Genomic DNA, 7112 nt, shown 5'->3' on the forward strand with positions numbered 1-7112 from the left:
GGAATGTACACAATCACAGTTTTCTTTTCCTTCGATATCTCACAAGGCAAATCAAATTCAAGCAGTGGGGGAAAGCATGCCACTTCTTGATAACAGGAGCTGTAATGTACTATGGCAATGTTTTTCAATCTACCCTTCTTCTCTTCTAGGCAAAATAATTCACATTCCTATTGTGTGACAATAGCTTATTCTTTCTCTTCAAATTCAAATTCCATTATGACAATAGACTTAGGTCTAAAATTCTAATCTCATTTTCTAATTTTGATCCAGATCTATATTGATAATGTTCTTTTGGTATCTGTCCTGATGTTCAAGTCTTTTTCATCCAAAGAACTGGAAAACTAAAACACAAGCTATTTATTCGCTTTACAAACTTCCAAAAGTGATACACATATAGATAAGTACAGTAGGTATTCCTATTCAAAAATGGGAATTTCAAGAGTCATTCAATTCACCTATATATTGAAATTCTGAGATACCCCTGAAAACACGCTGTTGAGTGCTACTTCATAGAGTGGGACTGTCCTTCTATTAGAGCCCAATTCTATTCACTAGGAATGGTTCATGATTCGTTGTTTTCCCAGACTCTTGGCTCCACAATTTGGTGTCTTCACTCTACCTTCTGTATTATTCTTCCTGTTTCACTAAAAATGGTCTATATTAGAACAGGTTTTGTTGCGAGGCAGATGAAACCTCTGCTTGGTATGCCTGCATTCCATTTCAGTGTGCCCGTCTGTTCAAGTCCCAGCTATTCAGCTTCTGAGTTAGCTTCCTGCTAAAGCAGTTGGAGAAGTATCAGAAGTTGGTCCAAATGCTTTCACCTCTGCCATCCATATGGGAGATCCAAACTGAGTTCTGGGCTCTTCCTTTTGGCATGGTAGACCAAGCTGTTGCAGGCATTTAGGGGGTGAACCAGTAGATGGAATGTCTCTTTATAAATGCCTCTCTGTGTTTCCTTCTCTGTTTCATGTAGATAAAAATAAATATTTAAAAAATCATATTTACATGATATTAAATTTTGCAGCCTGTTTTCTCTATGCAGAAAGTTACAGCCACAGAGTATCTTCTCTTTTTAAGTTTTAGTCTCTGTCCATTTAAATGAAACTGATACAACTGCCTTAAAAATATTATGTTTCCTATGACACTGATTGAGTTTTATTATATGTCTCAAAAAGAATATCCATGATTATTTTTTGACAAGAACTCTCTTTGCATTCTAGCAGTTGTAAAAGAATGGTGTATAACATCTGTTTTGTCTAGCTGAAAGAATCCACTAGACGTGTATTTAAGAGGTCCTAGCAAAGAATTTGCAGCCAGATCCTTGATTTAATCTTTGGCTCCAAGCCTTGTTTCACATAGAATAATTATTTTTTATATGGACTCAGGTGGCTAGAGATTAGAGAAAGTTTCACTTTACAATGCAACATGTACTGGGCCTTTAGTCTATGGTTTTGCTGTAACTAAACAGTTCTTTCATTAGCTTATTTCCTGTTTCATGTATTGTTGTTTAAATATTTGTGTTCCCTTGAAGTTCGTATGTTGATACCTGGTCGCCAAGGCTTTATTATATGATGGGGCCATTATGAGGTGGTTAAATAAGGAGGGCTTTATCCTTGTAAATGGGATCAATTCCCTTACAAAAGGAACCTCAGAGATCTTCACTCCCTTCTTTGACATAGGGACACATAGAAGGCATCATCTGTGAGGAACTGGCTCTCATCACACATGGAATCTTCTGGCAATTTGATGTTGGACTTTCCAAACTCCAAAACTGTGAGCAATAATTTTCTGTTATTTATAAATTACCCAGCTTAAGATTTTGTTGTTGAAGCTCGAATGGACCAACATACCTACCTAGACTTATATATCTAAGAGAAAGTATTTGGTATTTTTAATGTTGTGCCTAGAGAGGTTTTTAGCAGGGGAGGGATAGTTTATTTATGCATATTTCCCATTTTCTAAGTTTACTCAGGTGACATTTTGCCAATTATTCTGTTACTATATAATATACATTGCCATTTGCCCCAGATTTCAATAACTTCATTGGTTTTTCCATTCTTCAGTAGCTGATGAGTATTCCTCAAACATTTGTTAGCATACTCACATTTTTTAGTCCCTTTCTGCTGCCGGGGTAGTTTTCTTGCCATGGAGCTGTTGGGTTTTTATACATTTTGGATATTAATTACTTATCACATGTATAGTTTACAGTCACTTTCTCCCATTCTGTATATTGTCTCTGTATTGTGTTGTATCCTTTCCTGTACAGACTTTTTATAGTTTGATGAAATGCTATTCATCTATTTTGACTTTTGTTTCCTGTGCTTTTGTGCTTTGGTGCCTAGTCCCATGTTGCAGAGATTTTCCCATGTGCTTTCTTCTAGTGGTTTCATAGTTTTGGTTCATACATTTAATTCTTTAATATATTTTCAGTTGGTGCTTAAATCTCATGCATGATAGGGTCTAATTTGGTTCTTATACATATGAGTATCTAGTTTTCTCAGCACCATATATTGAAGAAACTGCCCTTTTCTCCATCGCGTATGATTGGCACACTTATCAAAAATTAGCTGATTTTAGATGAACAGATTTATTATCGAGTTCTCTACTTTGTCTCACTGGACTATGTTTATTTTCATACCAGTACCATGTTTGAGTGCCATAGCTTTGTAGTATATTTCGAATTCAGTAGTACATTACTTCCATCTTTGTTAATTTTAGTCAATCTTGCTTTGGATAGTAGGGGTTAAAATTTAGTTATCTTTTTGTTTCCCTTTTCAGTAAAGTATGTTTTGAATATATGATACATTTATATCATTCTAAATTGAACAGATATATTAATCCATATCTTTCCAAACTTGAAATTACATATGAAGAAATATTTTTCCACTGATTTCTTAGATAAATTTCAACAAACTACATATATTTTTGCACACTTGTTTTTCATTTCTGATTTTATCATTGAGATAATTTAGCATAAGTGAATAGAGATTTTTAAATTTTGTACTGGTATATAGTCCTCAGTTGTGTTGTATTATATGCCATATGTTATAACTAGTCAATCATTCATCTACTAAGACATTTTCTCCAAAATGTTGCTATTATAAACTGTCACTTTGAATATTCTTGTGAACAAGTAAATGTATATTTTTGTAAATGTTATCTTTGGGATAAAGTCTGAGAATTGGGATCGGTAGGTCATTATAAGTTTTCTAAATATTGCAAATAATTCTTCATGGGAATTGCATTATTTTGCTTTTCAGTCATGTATGAGAATGCCTGTTTGCTTAACATTCTTTCCAAATAACTATGCTACCCAACACTAGGTTTTTGCTAATATGATAAGGAAGAAAAATCAAATCTAAATATAGTAATAATTTACACATATCTTAGTATTTGGGAAATTGAATATTTTTATGTGTTTAAGGCTCAATATTATTTTTGGGAATTCCTTGTTCATAGTTTTATTAAATCATGTTCTTACTCTTCTCTCCTCATATCATGGTTTTCGTTCACATTATGTTTTTCTAATTATGCTTTTCATTGATGTTACCAAGCCTTTCCTTACCACTAAGTTACATATGAATATGTTGATATTTACTTTTGTATTTGTATGGTTTCATTATTTCTACATTTAAAATTTCTTATCAATTTGAAAGTTATCCTATTGGGCCAAGTGATATGTTGATGCAATTTTTTCTTTGTCCAAATGGTTATAAAGTGTTCCAAATAAAAATTTACTTTTAAAGTCCACTGATTTAATATTCCCATATATTAATCAGTTTTTTTGCTATAATAAAATACCAAGGCCATTCTTATTTATAAAGAATAGAGGTTTATTTAGTTTTCAGTTTTGGAGGCTGAGAGTCCAAGATTGGACAGTTCCATTGATTCAGCCTCTGCGGAGGGTGTAATAAGGATAGCATCATGGCAGGATTGCATGTGTGAGGGAGAGATCACATCTGAAGATGGGAAGCTTGATCAAGGGGGAGGGGCGGGATTGCTCCTTATGTAACAACCCTCTCTTGAGATTTAACCAACTTCCCATTAGGTCCCACCTCTTTTTTATTAATCTATTTTATTTTAGTTTTAAAATTTTCTTTAAATTATACGTTTCATGTACTTTATACATATTTAGGAACATAGTCATGCTTCTCATCCTACCCTCCCTCCCACCCATGCTCCAAACCTTCTTCCTCTTTCCTCCCCCATTCCCACTCTTAATTTTTCCAAAGGTCTAATTTTAGTTTACTTAATTTTTGTAACATTAACCCTACACTATGTAAAAGAGTTCAACAAATAGTATGAAGAAAATAAAATACTTCAATGGAAGACACAAGGGCTCTAAATCATTGAATTTCAAAATGTCTATTTCACTCCAATGACATTTTAGGTATTCTATTAGTTACTTTGGATCAGGGAAAATATATGGTATTTTTTGGGGGCTGGGTTATTTCACTAAGTATAATGGTCTCCAGTTGTGTCTTGTTGTTGCAAAAGGCAGGATTTCATTTCTTTTTTTATAGCTGAGTAGTACTCTATAGCCTATATATATATATATATATATATATATATATAATAATTTCTTCATCCAGTCAACAATTGAGGGTCATATAGGTTGATTCCCTATCTTAGCTATTATGAATTGTACTGCAATGAACATGGGGGTACAGATAATTCATTCATATGCTGATTTATATGGGTACATTCCCAGGAGTGGGATAGCTGGATCATATGGTAGATCTATATTCAGATTTCTAAGGTACCTCCATATTGTCTTCCACAGTGGCTTCAGCAGCTTACATTCCCACCAAAAATGGACAAGGTTATCTTCTCCCCCACATCCTTGCCAGCATTTGTGGCTTGTTGATTTCTAACTGGAGTGAGGTGAAACCTCACTGTGGTTTTTTTTTTGAATTTCCCTGATGGCTAGTGATCCTGAGTAGGTTTTTAAGTATATGTTGTCCATTTGAATTTCCTCTCTTAAAAATGCCTGTTCAAGTCCTTTGTCCATTTCATAACTGGATGGTTTGTTTTGTTGTTGTGAATTTTGAGCTTTTTATAGATTCTGGGTGTTGATCCTTTATCAGTTGCATAGTTTGCAAATACCTTTTTTCCCATTTGTCTGTTGTCTCTTCACTTTGCTAGTTGTTTCTTTTGCAGAGCAGAAACTTCTCAGGTTGATGTGACCCCATTTGTTCATTTTACTTTGATTGCCTGTGTTTCTGGGGTCTTTCCAAGAAATATTTGCTTGTGCCAATGTTTTAGAGAGTTTCCCCAATGTTCTCTAGTAATTTGGTAGTATTGGGTCATAGGTGGAGGTCTTGGTTCCATTTTGAGTGGATTTTTGTGTATGGTGTAAGATAGGGTTCGAGTTTCAGACTTCTGCATGTTAGGCCCCACCTCTTAATATCACCACATTGAGGACCAAGCCTCCAACCCTGAAACCTTGGGGGACAAATTACATCCAAATGACAATAGCCCCATTCGCTCTCTCACTGTCTTTCAATCTCTCTCTTTCCTTCTCCCTCCCCTGTCTCTCCCTCTCTCTATATCTGTAGTGTACACACACACACACACACTGCTAATCTGTTTTGTGAATCTTATTTTCTATTAATACTAGAATACTATCTTAGTTTAATTACTGAACATTTATTTATTTATTTTATTTCTTGGTAGGTCTAGTAACCCTCCAACTGTCCTTCCCCCCCTACCAAACTTATATTGTTCCTTTTAAAATTTTTTCTTGGATATCTTTGCTTATTTCCATATATACAGTATAATTAATATTTCGGTCTCTTTAAAATGTTAGTATTTTATTGAAATAGTAACCTGATAAATTTAAAGGTAATTGAAACTTGTGATAAAAATACATTAGGATTACCATTTTAAACTGATAAGAACAGATACTAAAATTGATCTTAGCCAAAAGGCCGGGAAGTGATGGATTACAATTTTAATCAAACTTAAGTATAGAGTATAGTAGTGTTAAGTTTATGCACATTGTTGTGCAAGAGATCTCCAGAACTATTTTACTTTCTAAAATTGAAAGTTTATATCCACTGAACAATAAATTCCCTTTGTGTTGGCTCCCTAGTTCTTATAACCACCATTCTAATTTCTGCTTCTGCATGTATAACTCAAATTTTAATAATGTTAAGACTTCCTGTTCAGCAATATTCTAGAGTCTTTTCATTTCTTAAAGCCTACTTCATGTAGATGTCATATGTGTCTTAGTTTTCCTCAAGAAAGTTTTTGTACATAACTATATTATTTGGTATTTGATTTTTAAATTAGTATAAGAATGTTCCCTACTTTTTCTATTTTTCTGGAGTTATCATAGGAGTGCTAAATTCTGTCAAATGCTTTTTATGTATCAATTTAAACAGTTTTTCCAGCATTCTATAAATATTTTGTATTCCTTTGATTATCATATGTTGAACCATCCTGGCATTCCTGTGTAAATTCTACTGGCTAATGGAACATTATCATTTTAATATGCTATTAGATTAAGTTTTATAGTATTTTGTTGAGGATATTCACATCTATAGTCATCAGGTTTATTTTTCTGCAGATTTCATGCAGTGTTTGGTCTGGCTCTCATATAATGTGTTGGGATGTATTTTCACATCTAATTTTTGTGAAAGTTTGAGAGAGTTGATACTAGCATTCCTTTAAATTTTTGGTAGAATTTATCAGTGAAAACATCTGGTCCTGAGATTTTCTTTGTTGATAATATTTTGATCACTGATCCATATTTGGTAGATTTGTTCAAATATTCTATGATGTATGAATATTAGTTGATCCCAGGAATTTACTTATCTGCATTTAAATATATACATGTATACACATTCCTTTTTCTTTTGCAGTGATTCTGAACATTTTTGGGTGTTTGTAAACTCCTTGAGAATTTGTGGAAGATATGAATGTTAATGTTCATCTATGTTTGACCCTCTGTCACCATGGACTTTGTATCTGTGTATTCAACCAATTTTAAGTTCAAAACAATTGGACATTTGGAAAAAATGGCATTTGTACTGAACACATAAAGACCTTTATCTACTTCAAGGTGGTATGTACCAATGCCATCTCAATAGTCAAAGTGATTAGTTTCA

General features: G+C 33.4%; 1 pseudogene; it reads right to left on the bottom strand.

Moving 5' to 3' along the window:
• Positions 1-5839: 5839 nt before the first annotated feature.
• Positions 5840-5942, bottom strand: LOC133753945 (U2 spliceosomal RNA; annotated as a pseudogene).
• Positions 5943-7112: the final 1170 nt, after the last annotated feature.

This window comes from Lepus europaeus, chromosome X (assembly GCF_033115175.1).
Source record: "Lepus europaeus isolate LE1 chromosome X, mLepTim1.pri, whole genome shotgun sequence".
Lineage (NCBI taxonomy): Eukaryota > Metazoa > Chordata > Mammalia > Lagomorpha > Leporidae > Lepus > Lepus europaeus.